We start from the raw sequence: 15,789 nt of genomic DNA on the forward strand, positions 1-15,789 counted from the left end.
ATCACTGCACAGAAAATGTTCGCCACAAATTCTCGCGTTTTTGACATTAATAGAATCCTGTCTTCAACATTCATGTATCCATTCTTTCGTCAAAAGCAAATTGTTGTTTGGGTGTGGTGTGGTGTATTTAATTATGGCAAAGCACACTAGGCCTATCTGCCTAAGGGGAGGGATGCCTTTCGTGAAGGACTTTCTAAGGGAAACTGGCTCGTATACACGTGGGGAAAACCACGAAAACACCCATGCAGCCAGCCCGTTCGCGGGATTCGAACTTCGACCCGAACTACCAGTGTTCAGCGACTTTACCGCTCGGCCGCTGGTGGGCCATATTGTTCTTTGAGAAAGCATGAAATACAATATCTCTTCCTTTCGCATTTCTATAAGCGTTATGGCGCATTGCTACAGCACAAGAAGCCATATTACATAAAGAATACTTTAAATATAGAATTTAAAAGGGAAAACTGACTAAAACTATATCTATATATATACAAATTATTAAATATTTGCATTATTAGAAAACAAATATGTATGATTAAAGTTAATTTGGAATGTGCGACCTCCAGAAAATCGTGTCGCAACTGAATGAAACTAAGTTTTAAACGCGCGAAATCAGAGCAGGTGCAACACAGACACGTCAGATTACTTACAATTCACCTCCTCCATGAGGCGAGGAGTCGAACAAAGAAATGACCTAGCCCTTCTATTTATCCCTGGCATAGACCTTATAAGAGGTCCGTTCTTGTAAGGTCTATCTCAACGACTTCTTATAACAGGTAGACGGCTCACCCACAGAGAATTCGTCTGCTAGGATGTCTCCAACATATACCACGTGACTAATGCTCTTGGCGCTCTTGGGGAGTGATAGCTTAGACTGTTCATCGCCAGTTTGGCCCGCTTTTGATATGGCAAGTAGTGCTTTTTATTTCCGCCTCCTAGCAGTCAGCAGACAACGATCTCGAATTAGGTTGTTCGATTTTTTACAATTATATTTAGATATAACTTAACCCCTTTTTTCCTGAATATTTTATCTATATTTTTAATAATCGCTTTAAATTATTTGCACCATTGTTTAAGATGTTTAGGTTAAATAATTTTAGGAAGAAAATCTAAAATAAATAATAAAAAATGAGATGGAAACTTTAATTTGAATAACGTTAAAAAATTAATTGCACTACTGTTATAATATTTGAGAGGGTAAAAAAATCTCGTGTAATTTTAATGCATTGCATCCTAAAGAGACAAAGAAAATCACATTGTATTACATGTATATACTTACAGACTGTTGACTTTCAGCTGGAACTATAAACTATTACTGTCCAAACTTAATATAGTTTATGATACAAAAAGATAAATTATACTGAATTAATTAATTAAAATTATGTTTACTTAAATATATGAAAGTAAAATATTTTACTTTCATATATTTAAGTAAACATAATTTTAATTAATTTAAAGTCAGAAATAGTTTTTGGAAGAATTTCATTTACTTTTGACCTCTCGGTGTTAGCAATAGTACTTGCATTATGGAAATGTAGGATAGTAAAGAATTTTTTATTTTTAAAAAGATCTTTATTAAGTAATTGATTATGCCCATTTTATTCAGTTACTCGCATATTAAAGTGCTTATAAATTCAACAATGTCCATAAATAATTTCATGCAAACTTGGAAGCTACTGCCTTAACTGTACATTAAATTTAGTAAGATTTCATATTTTGCAGATCAGCTGTAAAATGTACATTTTCAAAATAAAATTTTCTTTCTGAATTATAAATTCAAACATGACAATACATATTCTATTTTATTCCTGTATCCCAATTAAATAAACACATTATGAAAATGTGCATTTAAATATAGTATTTACTATAAAGTACATGGCTTAATTACAAATAAACACTCAAAAATTTAAGTAAAACAAAAATATACTACTTATCATGAACACTAATCTTTTAAACGTGAGCAGAACGCACGTTTTGAATAAAAAGTTTTCGCTCTTCACCAGCTGCAAAGGATCCAACTTGCATCTGATGAAGAAATAAAGCTTTTCGATTGAAAAGCATGTCCTGCTCATATTTTAAAAGTTTGGTGTTCATACAAAGTAGTATATTTTTATTTTAAGTGGATTAATGCTTTATTTTATTTATTAAAATTATTTATTCTAAAGTATATCAAGAACAAGTACTAAAAATCACCTACTCAAAATGGTAGTCAAGTATATTCCAAATTTCTTATTTTTGATATGTGAATAAGTAATGAGCTTTTTAAAACAAAAACACACAATTTGGCCAAAATATAGAAACTAGTTATTGTTATATACTACATGAATAACTTTATGAAATACAATAATGCAATATAATATGAAATACAATAATAATAACCTCTTTTTTCCTGAATATTTTATCTATATTTTTAATAATCGCTTTAAATTATTTGCACCGTTGTTTGTTGCACCCTATATATGGCTCTGATATGAAAAATTTGACTTATCAAACTTTTTTTATTTATTATTATTATTTTTGGAGATGGTATATATTTTTAAAAAATTAGCTTGTCGAACCATTGAAATCTTTATAGATATATAAAGAATGTGATATTTACTTTTAAAAAATGAATACATAAAACAATGTAAATAAAATACAAACTACAAATTAAAAATACATGCTTTTATTTTTAAAAATACAGGACTTGAATAAAACTTAAAATATTATTGTCCCTTAAAAAGTGTAATTTTTGTGTTAACACTACGTACGTTTTTGTTCTGAAGTTTTTCTGTTTCAACTTTACCTGCATAGTACAGTCGTATTTTCAGGTATTCAAACAGAATGGCTTTTATCAAAGAACTTCTATGGTTATCTAAAGGCTCATGATTTAAAATATGTTCATGCATGCCTAAAAATATATTTGGAGAGTTTTCTATTATACATTTAACACTATCTGAAATTAATGAAGCCATAATGTTTTTTTGTTTAAGTTTTCCAGAAGCTTGGGTGGTTCGAAAAGATTTCTCAGCTGCTCTACATATCTTCACAACACTACCAGATGGAACTATTAATCCTCCCCTATTTTTTCTACCTAATAATTTACTTTGTGTATAATCAACTGTTAAACCAACATCAGACAGAGAATATATACAAGTATCACATTTTAAGGCATTTTTCAATTTTTTAACAACACTACCAGCAATGTATGCAATAACATCACTAACAAAGTCTGAGAATTGTTTACAGCTTGTTAATGCAAAAGAATGATCTTCAGTAACACAATTCTCAGAAAAATTAAAATCACCTTTAAAGGTATCTGTGGAGTTGAAATTGATTGACTTCAAGTACATATTAGTGGAACTGCTCACATTTAAAATATTTGTATCGTCTAAAACGATGCAATTTGCACTACCTGATGTCATTATGTGATGGTGCATCAGTAAGCGAACATATGCTGCTTTAAATTGTTTTGCAGTAGGGTTGTTGTTGTGACCACCTTTTGTGCGTATGGCACTGAAAAATAACTCAAGGTGGTCCTGTGATAATTTGTATGTCAGGAAAAAGTTTAATGGGTGAGGTGAAATTTCACACAGCTCAATATATAACGATTTAATACTATTGATGCAAACTAAAAATCCTAAAAATCCTGTTGTTATGCAATATGTATTCTCCAATTTTACTTGTTCTTAAGTTTTTTATGTATTCTTGTGCTGTATTTAAGAAATTTAATATAGTATCTTTATTTTGGGGCTTAATTGGAGATTTAAAATCTTTACTTAATAGGTTTTTGCTGTTTAAAATGTCAAAAAGGCTATTGAATATTTTTAAAAATTTTATGGTTGGAGCACAGCCAATGAATGTGGGGTGTTTTAAATCGTTTTCTAAATATAAAAGAGCATCAGCAACACTATTACTGAGAACCTGGGCTGCAAGTTTAACCTTCGTTTTTTCACGATACCATTCTATGTGCCGTGCCCGTAACTTTGTTGCAGCATGAAGGCCTTGCTCCTTTTGAAATTTTTCTAAATTGATTATATGCTCCCACAAAATGAAGCCACTGTCACCATCAACAATGGATCCTTTTGATGCCAAGCAATTTCTAACAAGCTTCAACATATGGCAAGGATCCATTATGACATACACATTGTCTCCGGTGGCAGGGTGTGGAAAATAATTGATTAAATTATTGCTTTGTAAATTTGCACCTAATGCATTTGCAGTTACAATATTGCTACTGCAACCATCAAATGTCAAACTTATAATTCTAATGCCAGTCTCTTGAAGATAATGAAGGGCCTCATTAATAAGATTGGCTCTTTCTAGAGCATTTAACCCATTTATCAAAAAATACGAAACTGGAACCTTCCAGCTTCCATTAATGACATTCACCATGAAAACTAAAGCCTCTTTTGCATGAGGCAGCTCATCATCATCTATGTCAGTACCTAAGTCAACATATCCAGTAAAACGAGTTCTATCCCATTCAATATGTTGTCGTATTGCCATTTCATCGACAATAAGAGCTCCATAAATGGTTTTGTTTATCTTTAAAGCTTCTTCTGCTTTAAGTTTCAATAATTGTAGGGCTTCCTTCGTAAATCCAGGAGAACCACTAACTTTACCATACCACCTTCTTAAAGTAGAAGGATGGGGAAGACTGTCGTTGAACATTTGTCTGACATAATTATATGCTTTTGCCGAATAAAAATTTAAAGTCATGGCAAATGTTCGGAGGTCTTCTGAATATTCAGCTCTTGAATTACTACATTCAAGTCTTTCTATGAAGTCCCCTGCAGCTCCAGACAACTAGAGGAAGGGAGCAAAAAAATTAAGATTTTAATATAATATTAAACATAAAAATTTTAAATATAATATAATAAAACATAGATGAGTTTTAGCAATAACTTATAACATTTTTATGTAATGGTCACCTCAAAAATATTTAAAAAAACCTACAGATGCAATATTTTCATGACACTAATGGAAATACAACCTGTGACATTGCATCCTGCATGTCATTTCCTTAATCAAAGAATTACTTGATTAGACATATATTTCTGATTATTACATTTTGAAAATTCTCAGCAAGTATTCATTATATCTTAGGGTGCATGATAAGGGGCCATCCAAAAATGATGTCATGCTCTGATGGGGGAGGGGGTTTGTGCAATTGTCACAAGGGGGAAGAAGAGTAATAAAAAGTGTGACATCACACACATTTTGGTTAAAAACAGCATTTAAAATCAGCTGATTAAATTTTGAAATTACAAAAATTGAGGGCAGTGGCGTAGCAAGTATAACTGGCGCCCGGGGCGAAATACCTTTTTGGCGCCCCCCTTAAAAACTTTCAGTAATATAATATATAGAATATATTCTCAGTAAGAAAATAATGCAAATAATAATAAAATGCTGAATCTGCCATAAAATACTCAAAAATATATTAAGAATAATCACTACCTAACTACTAGCCTTGGATTAGGAAATGCATCTGTGTCGGCACAAAAATCAGACGTACGATGATCTAGAATTAGTTAAAAAGGTGTTATTTATTTTAGATATTTATATAAGTGTTTTTAAAAAGTACAGTTTTTAAACAATTAAAAGTTTAATATACATTATAGATAAATAGATATGTGGCAACTTGCCTACTACAACTCAACTCTGCCAGTCTGGTAACCCATAGCAACCAAAAACAAAATAATATTTATTCTATTCAATTGTTATAATTATTTAACGATCTGTCTTAAAAAATTGTACTACCATAATTGGTGACACGTATTTATTACGAATAGCAACCTTCAATGTTGCACGAATATGGAGTTTATATGTCAAAATTCTGAGCAGCAGTAAGTTATCCAGTGTGATGAGATGCAAGTAAGACATTTCACCTGTCATTTCAAGCGTTGTGCCGCATTCCGGCGATTCAACATATTTCTGTCATAATTTCAGCGGATATATGTATCGTCTACTGTATTTGAGCCGCCAATTTCTCTGATTTCAAGTACCAAGAAACTGTGTCACTATATACATAGTGATTATTTTTCTATACATATTATTACTGTGCATATTTGATTGATCTAAAGTGGATGACAACGATGCTGCTTTACAATTTTCGCGAGTCGCAAGCCACCGCCTTTTTGTCGCCGAGACCCATCGTTATGGTTCATTCAATTTTATGCGCAGTTTAGTCACATTACTGCCGACGAAACTCAATTTTATACAGCGATCGCCGCGTTAGAATTAGAGGTACTGCAATCAGCTCGTGAAATAATTCTGAATTCACCGGCGACGGACAAATACAAATCTTTAAAAAAAATTAATTTCTGTTTATGAAGAATCCGAGACAGAATGAAGCAGTTATTGCACGATTTACGGTTGGGTGATATGAGGCCTTCTCAATCGCTGTCTAAAATGTAAAATGTCTAGCCGCCGGTAACCTAACGGATAACATTCTCAAAACAATATGGATGAATAGACTCCCATCTAACATGCAAACCATTTTAGCAGCCAGTACGAAGCCACTTAAAAATCTTCCCGAAACCGCTGATAAAATTCACGAGCTGACAATTGCAGCTCAAATAAACGCAGTGCAGGCTCCTGCTATTGTGGCGTTACAGGCTCAAATTGATGATTTGTCCAAACAGGTTGCTCAGTTAGTAGCCATCAAGCTGAAACATTTCAGCGCAACCACTCCACATCACGTGGTCGAAATACACGTCGTAGCCCACTGAGGAAACGTTATGAAAGCCGGGTATTCATAACCCGAGTATTTGTTTTTAACCACCACAAATTTGGAAACAAGGCAAACAAATGCCGCCCACCGTGTCGTTATAACGACCAGGGAAGTTGCTCGAAGTTGTAAACGACAGCGGCCGGAATTTTGCACGCCTTTTCGTTATCGAAAAGAATTCGGACTTGAGGTTTCTTGTAGACACCGGGGCTGATGTTTCTGTCCTTCCACCACATTTTCACGAACAAAAGCGCCTTACCAACTTACAACTTTATGTAGCAAATGGAACTCCTATTCAAACTTTTGATGAACGCCTGATATCTGTTGATTTAGAATTGCGCTGCAACATCCAATGGCCATTCATTATTGCTACTGTTTCAAGTCCTATTAGTGGCGCTGACGTTTTTCAAAAATTTTCTGCTTGTCGATCTTAAGAATCACCGTTTGATATATTCCGAGAGTAATTCGCATTAGTCAAGATTTGAGCATTAAACTGATTTCGGGTAACTCCCCATGGCATCAACTCCTCAGAGAATTCCTTACAAACACGCGCCAAGTTATAGGTATTTTCGAACCCAAGCACGATGTACTACATTATATTGAAACTACCAAACCTCCAATTGCAGCTAAACCAAGACGCTTACCTCCGGACAAGCTTAAAGCTGCCAAAGAAGAATTTCAATACATGATAGAACAGGGAATTTGCCGTCCTTCAAAAAGTTCATGGGCTCTATCTAATTCGGAAACGAAATGGTAACTGACGCCCGTGTGGCCATTATCGTCGGTTAAATGCAGCTACAATTCCTGATCGTTACCCAGTCTCTCACATTCAAGACTGTATGCAAGTTTCAGAGGGAAGAGCTATTTTTACAACCCTTGATCTTGGGCGGGCGTATCACCAATTGCCCGTTAACCCAGCTGATATTCCAAAAACTGCGGTTATTACAACTTTTGGACCATTTGAGTTTCGGGTCATGACTTTAGGCTTATGCAATGCTGCTCAAACGTTCCAACGCTTCATGAATCGGATGTTAATCGGCTTCGACTTTTGTGTACCTTATTTTGATGATGTCTTAATCGCCTCCTCTTCAGAGCAAGAACACCTACCACATTTGAGAACAGTTTTTGAACGTTTTCAAAGGTACGGTGTCGGTCTTAATCCTTCTAAATGCGTTTTTGGCCAACCGAGAGTATCCTTTCTTGGTCATGAAACTTCCGCTGATGGTGTTCGACCGCTTCCAGACAGTCACCGTTATCCCCGATATACCCGTACCATCTTCAGTGAAGGACTTAAGAATCTTGCTATGCTCAATTTTTATCAACGTTTCTTACCTTATGCAGCGACCATACAAGCTCCTCTAAATTCTTTTTTTATTTGAAGCAAGAAAAACGATAAACGTGTTACATAACCTGGACCACAGAATCCCGCGAAGTGTTCCAAAAATGCAAAAATGATTTAATTTCGGCAACAAATTTTGCAGTATCCTTCCGCATCTAAACTATTATCACTCTACGTTTATAAGGTATTTTTCCCTCTTTCCTAGCCTGCCTTCGTGGTGTAGTGGTTCTGCACGCTGGGCCGGTACTCCAGAGGTCCGCGTTTCGATTCCCGGCGAAGGCGTAGCATATTTTTCATATCCTCTGCTTCCCAAAAATAACCTAATGTCTCTCCACGTTGACGTTGCTCAGCGTGGATCAACAACAGTTATAGGAGCAGTTTTACAACAGAAAGATCAAGAATTATGGAGACCACTTTCACATTTTTCTAAAAAAAACTTTCACCAGCACAAACCGGATACAGCACTCACGATCATGAATTGTTAGGAGTTTATGAAGCTGTCAAATATTTTCGACATATGCTAGAGGAACGCGTTTTCATGATCGTAACAGATCACAAACCCTTAACCTATGCTTTTCAACAGCGTTAGGATAAAGCTTCTCCTCGTCAAATGAGACACCTAGACTTCATAGGGCAATTTTCAAAAGATATCCGTTATATTGAGGGTTCGCAGAATATTGTTGCAGACACCTTGTCTCGTATTGAACAACTAGCCGTTCCTTCGCGAATAAACTTTGCTGCCCTTGCGGATGAACAACACTTGGATTCAGAACTACAAACCCTCTTGAAAAGCATATCTTCCATCAATTTGTCATTTACTTCATCAAAGTCTTGAAAAGCAAATTTATCATTACTTCATCAAAGTCGATCCTTTCAAATTTTTTTCCTTCCACACTTAAAAATGCTAGATGGCTTAGGGGATCTTGTCCCATTGTTGATTATAAATATGTGAAAATGTATTTTAATTAGCTGAACGAACGTTCATAGCTAGCATTTGATAATGAAATAGTAAGTAGTATTTGAAGTGAGACTCTTAGGTTTGGAAAAACATTTTCTCTATAGATCTGTAGTGGAGTTTTAGGTTCCGTTTCTTTTCTACTGCGGAGTAACGTCATGCAGTCACATTCACTGCTCAAAAATAATTAGGGGATGTTGTGGGTTCGGTATGAAATAACCATATAATCGACAATCTTTTTGAACAAAAGGAAATAGAATAGATTATAAAGGAAAATTATATTGTTTACAAAGTTGGGAATAGGCAAATTTAGTCTGTGACGTCGAAAACTATGTGTTTAAGATAAGGAGTGACAAGCGACCTGCAGCATTCCTCTTGTAGTAGGAGATTTAAAAACAATTGAAAAGTGGTGTGGTGGTGTATTTAATTATGGCAAAGCACACTAGGGCTATCTGCCTAAGAGGAGGGATGCCTTCGTGGAGGACTTTCTAAGGGAAACTGGCTCGTATACACGTTACACATGGGGAAAACCACGAAAACACCCATGTAGCCAGCCCGTTCGCGGTATTCGAACCTCGGACCGAACTACCAGTGTTCAGCGACTTTACCGCTCGGCCGCTGGTGGGCAACAATTGAAAAAGAGTTGATTGTTTGTAGCAGTCAGTCCGATGTTTTAGCAAGATGACTTAGTTGAATCGGTAGACTGGAAGGCCATCAGTCGTTTACAGGAGAGTCAAACGCAATCCATTGTAGCGGAAGCGTTAGGATTTTCAAAAAATGTTATTTCCAGATTATGGAATCGGATTTTGGAAACTGGATATGTTTGAGAAATTCGGGACAAGGTCGTGTTATCGTTTTAAAATAAAAAGCGGGAGATATACGTGCATTTCGTTTAAAAAAATAAAAATATATCTCTACTTTGGAGAAATAAAATGGTCAGAAAGAACGTTTTGGTTGATGTACTGCAAACATTTTATTACACATCTTATCAGACAAATCAAGAAAATAAATAATTAATTATATTACAATAGTTATTAATTTTAAATATATTTTCCAGAAATCGATCAAAATAAAAACTGAAATTTTCCGGAAAGTATTGTTTGGAAACCATTTGGCGCCCCTCTAGGAGCAGCGCCCGGGGCATCATGCACCCCCTTGCCCCCCCGTCGCTACGCCACTGATTGAGGGTATTTCTTTCTATTGGGGCTGAAACAACTTTCCTGGGATTGATAAAAATTCTACTGATTCTTACTAAATGATTTAGATCAGCATTTCCCAACTTTAAATCAGAAGTGAAAGTATATGTTTATGTAATAGCCTGACATTTGGCAAGGGAAGGAGGATAAAAAATTTTATGAAAATGTGCAACATCATTTATGAATTACCCCTAAATTAAGTTATAGTTAAAAACCAAAACTATAGTTAAAAACCAAAACTATAGTTAAAAGCACAATTTCTCTGGGAAATGATGAATAAAATGATTGTAAGAGAGATACAAAACTGGATATTGTAAAAATTTGTTAAGCTTACCCCTACAATTGTTGACGCTGAATCAGATATTAAATTCTGAGTTTTTAACTCAGTCAGCAGCTCGTCTAAAGAGGCCACACGCTTCTTCAGTCTTTTGTTCTGTTTATCTAACAATTTAATTTTTCTTTTCATGCTGATATTTTGCTGCTGAGCTATTTCAAGAACTTTTTTTGCTTTACTTGGAGATGTAACATCCTCATCATTAAAATCTCCCAAGTAATACAGCCGTTTCCTTCTTTCAGGAGTTACAGATGTACTTGCTGAACCTACAACAGATTTCAAGACGAAATATTAAATATAAGTGTTATATTAATAATAATTATTATTATTTATAAATCATACTCATATGAAACTTAATAACGCATTTCAGTAATTTTATGGCTAATAATTTGATTTGATGTAGAGGAAAAGGATTATTTTATTTGTGTAATATCTTTCTGAGAGGAAACAGAATTAAAAGTTATGAAACATGAATATTTATAGCAAGCAAGGAGATTTTGAGGGTAATTTGCCATCTTAAATTAGTAAAAAATAAATAATGGGTTTTTCTTCACAAGCTTTCAATACCTTGCAAAATATTAGAGTTCAGGCAAGATGTTGTAGATATAAACTAAATTAGTTTTAAAAGTTCCCATAATCTCAGATTATTTTATCGTGTAATAGTTCAAGTGTTTTAGTTGCTTTAATTAGCAATTGCATAAAATTTTCAAGCTAAGTTCATTAAATTTAATTTACAAATGAAACTGAAACATAAACATAAATAAAAACCTAGGCTAAAAGTAAATTACAAGCATTCTGGAAATTCTAAACTGAATATAAGTCTAGAATGCAACAAAATTCACCTACTTACAAAACTATTTTTCTCTCTAAAAATGCTATTTAACATATTGAAACCAATACAATTAATAGAATTCAAAGAAAAAATTACTACATCACAGCATGTTATGTTAGACTTAATCAAAGTACAATTTCTTCCTCGACTCTCTCTCACATACATAAATAAGTATGTTAAGTACATGATACTGAAATTGAAAATAGAGCATCACTTACTTTCTGAATAGTGCATAGACTCTTCTGGATTGGGCTGAAGTGGCTTTTTTGACGACTTTCGCTTGTAAACATTTTTTTGTAAGTGAGAAGGGAAATTAAATAACGTTGGAATTGCTGTGGCCTTTAACCAGGTGCCTTCAAACTTTGTTCTATCGAAGCAGTCTGATGTAAAATGTTTCGAACATAAATTTGAATACTTGGTTACTCTAAAGTTTTCCCGCCGCAGTTGTACTTCCCATTGTTTTTGCCTTTCTGGATCTTTAGGGAAACTATAAATGAAAAAAAAAAAAAAAAAAAAAAAAAAAACTTAATTGTACTAAAGTAGCAAATGAAGTATTAAATTACACACATACATGTATTCCAGGTCATACAGGTATACTGCAAAAGAATGGTAATTTTTCAGAATCATTTAAGAATTCTTTAAGTACATGCTGAAAAATATCATGAACTTTTAAAAGTGTAATAATTTTTCATTGGAAAGAAATGTAAATATACCTACAATTAGAGTCAAAACAATAATATAATTGTCTGTATATGGGGATGGCATTTTTCCCTTTAGCCTTTTATTACATGAGAATTCTTATTTCGTGATTCTGTATTGGAATGGAAATCAAAGGATCCTTTTGGACCACCTTAAAGTTCTCTTAAAATTATTTTACAATAGTACGTACATTCAAAAACACAATTTGTAATACATCAAATTACAGGTCAAAAGGTGCCTTCTAGAGAAAAGAGGGTCAAGTGAAATTTAAAAGAAAATGAGTCACTTTCAAATTAGATTGTTAATGATGGGAAAAATTTGTGCTCAAGGCAATGTTGAAAAAAGTTAGTTTGAATTTGTCATCAACAATTCTTTCTTAATAAAAATCTATTAACAAAATTATATTTCACTGCATGCAGGTTCAACTTCTAAAATGAGCACCACCTCTCTTTTCTTGAGATTATATTACTGAAACATAATAATGCACTCTCTTTTCTTGAGATTATATTACTGGAACAAAATAATGCAATCTTAATTACTGATTTCCACACTCATGTGTATGTCATGGGGGAATGAATACATCTTATTAACTATAACAAATATTTTATATTGAATATGTATCAAACGGTAACAAACTTCAACTCAGTATTCATTATTAGGATCAAAACGATATTACAGTTAAAAATTCTCTCACTCTCTTTTTTTTTTTTTAAATACTATTTAAAATATGGTTAAGTTTTTTACATCATATTTTTTCAATTACATTAAATTTCTAACAGCATCGTAGATGAGACAGAATTATAATCCAGATTATTATTTTAATTGATTTTATAGAAAATAATGATACAGCATTGAGCTCTATAAAAGTAATCTGATTTTTAAAATAATGCTGTTTAACTGTTTATGTTCAATGTTGCATGAATCAAGATCTTCAGCTTTTTTTTTAACAAAGTAAACATATCGCACAATCTTTTCTCAATAATTTAATGCTAATAACAGCATTTTTCTTTTTTTATCGCAAGCAGTAATTGTTTATGAAATCAAAACGCGTACGACTTGGCGAAAAAAGTTAACGCCAATTGGCGCAGCTTTCTATTTCAACGGAATACACGGAAAAAACATATAAAATTCAATTATTTGTAAAGGATGAATCCAGTAAATAGTGTCACAGTATTTAATACATTTTGATGCTAATAATACATGCTGAAAATGTCATATACAGCGGCAATTTTCTTGTACAATATGGCTGAAAATTTCCAACCAATTCAACAGAGATAGTAAAACGACAGAAATACTGAAAGTAAAATAATAAATCATGCAGTTTTAACTTACCTATGAAAGGTTACAGGTCCTCCTTTCACGAAACTTTCTTTACATCCATAGGCGCTGCAGCGAATAACCATTTTTACTTAACTCTTTCGCATCGAAGTCGCCCAAAGCGCCCTAGCATTCAGACATCGGCTCGACGCCCGAAACGCCTGAATAATTTCCTACCCAGTGCTTTTCCCCATCACGTTACTGCATTACTCATTGCTTTCAGGTGTTGTTAAATCACACGTCAATCATTCTTTGTTGTCAATTTCCTTGTTTCCTTTGTTCCTTCCTTTCCTTTGCTTACTGTCATTGTTTAGCTTTTGATGCCCGAAGTTGCAATCCCAGTGTCAAAGCGTCGAAGAAAGAAGTTCTCGCTTTACTTAAGTAAGGCTATTGTTAGCGCTGTAGTATTCAACTTGTCATGGGGGAAGGAGAAGAATTCCAGGAGAAATTCTTAGATACGGGCGTTTTCGATGTTTGGGAAATTGAGATTTTGTCCTCTCTCGATGCGAAAGAGTTAAATTTTATGTGACCAAGCAGAGCAGCAGTCTTTCGTCCCATAGAAAGCAATGTAAAGTATTTCCGGACTTTCGGAATTCGCGCAGCAGTCACGTGACACTAATGTTGGAACCGGTTGAAGGTTGCAATAAGCTCTCTACCAGTATATTATCTCGTTGGTCTAACTGAAGGAGGGGCTGGTTACTGGCTTTGTTATCCTCAGGGGGCTTTGACGGAACGCGATTTCAGAAATCTCGCCAAATCCTCGTTATCTTAGTCATAGACTTTGATTGGTCAGAGCAAAGAATGGAGATTCTTTGGGTCAGAGTGTCTCTTTCGAGTCAAGACAGTTCCAACCTCTGCCTCCAACTTTATGTGTGTGAGTAGGATATCCTGTACTTTCAAGCTTCGCATTTTCATAGAAAATTTGCAGAATGGTATGTTTTACATAGTATATTGTATTAGTAATATACGTATGCATGTTCAATATGTCTTTATTATGTAATTTACTTTTCTTTTTCATTTAATTTTATAAAAAAAGCGTAATAATAAGGTAGCGTTCATACCTTATTTCTTATAAAATGTACTAGTTTTACTTATCAATTGATTCCTTGAAAAATATTTTACCCAATTAATTTTATTTGTTGGATTTTTAAATGAAATGTCGGTAAATATTAGATTGGTCAATGAAAATCATAGTATATTTTCGAATGTCTGAGCACTAGAAAGAGCCCTTCTAACCGTATGGTATAACGTATGGCAATGTAAAGTTTATTTAACATGCATAAAATATAAAATTTTTGAAATAATCAGAGAATATACTTCAGAGCTGTCTTTAAAGTCTTTTCGACCATATTTCTTATCCTAAGTTTTAAATTTTTATGCTTTTTAAATGTTAGTTGAAAACTAAATTGGAATAAAATTGCATGATTTGCGGCAAATTACAAAATCTTTTAATTATGCTCAAAATCGCAGAGCTTACTAACCAGAAAATAAAATAATTATTTTCCCTGAAATTTTTCTAGATCCTTTCTCTTGAATTTAAAAGCTAAATTTGATTATAAAAACTTTAATTACTGTCTAATACAGTAAAAAGATTTTAAAGTTACACATACAAACAAAATAGTTAATAATTTGAAAACAGAAAAATAATAATTTAAAGAAAAAATACAATTATACGATTTTGAAAAGAAATATAATATTTTTACTATCTAAATTTTCTTCCAAATTTCAAAAGCAAACTGAAATTAATTCACATTAATAATTTTTAACTAAATGTTTGCGATTAGCATACTAGCTAGTTTAAGAAGTTATCCTGCAGAAAATCAAGAAACACTAAAATCATGCATTTAAAAGGAGTTCTCTAAAACAAAATTGGGAGGTGGAAAATTTCCCGTAACATTATTTCATCGTAAATTTGTGCCACGTGGAAATACTTGTCCTTGTTTAATAAGAGCATGTTTTAATTATTTCTATTTGCATAGGTATTATTGAATCACTTGTGCGGGAGGTTTTCAAAAATAGCTTCTTTAGATAGGAAAATATTTTATTTTAACAGGACACGAAATGGCATTGATTTGCCGACTATGTGGTTTGGAAGAAATTCTTGTTGCCAATGGTAGCCTAATATACGTAATTCCTTTTCATATGTAATTCATATTTTACTGACAAATTCGCTGGAATATTAATGATACAAATCTATGTAGTTGGTATTAATATTTTTGCATTACACACTTTTAATTTTATGCTTGTTTTGAACATTACGTATATTTTTAGACGAGATGATTTGTAAAATGAGATGGTTTTCTAATTCTTTAGGTCTCTCGATTTGTAAAATTTTCAGTGTGTAAGAGAAAAACATCGAAAATCTTGAATTTCTTTTGTTGTATGAAATACTGAAATTCCAAAGTAAA

The sequence above is a fragment of the Stegodyphus dumicola genome, chromosome 9, assembly GCF_044657685.1.
Source record: "Stegodyphus dumicola isolate Sdum_Otavi_A_Nest chromosome 9, ASM4465768v1".
Lineage (NCBI taxonomy): Eukaryota > Metazoa > Arthropoda > Arachnida > Araneae > Eresidae > Stegodyphus > Stegodyphus dumicola.